This window comes from Apaloderma vittatum, unplaced genomic scaffold (assembly GCF_000703405.1).
Source record: "Apaloderma vittatum isolate BGI_N311 unplaced genomic scaffold, ASM70340v1 scaffold33602, whole genome shotgun sequence".
Classification (NCBI taxonomy): domain Eukaryota; kingdom Metazoa; phylum Chordata; class Aves; order Trogoniformes; family Trogonidae; genus Apaloderma; species Apaloderma vittatum.
In genome coordinates, this window is record NW_009702493.1 from 3,034 (window position 1) to 3,311 (window position 278).

The window sequence follows — 278 nt, forward strand, 5'->3', positions numbered from 1 at the left end:
GGACCATCCACAGAGAGTTTGGGGCTCAAATCTTCCCTTTATAAAAGGAGCTTAAAGACCTGAATAGCCCCACGGGGTCAAAAGAGGAGGAAAGCAACAGGGAGACGCAACAACCTTTGGGGGTAGCAACCCCTCCCCGATCCTCATAACAGCCAAAAACGCTTGTTCACACACCGGCAGCATCCTAAAAATAGCAATGCCCTTTCCTCAAGACGTTATTAGCCCTTGAACCAGTCATTAAAAAACAACCCCAAGCGCCTTATCTGATGAGAGGCGGC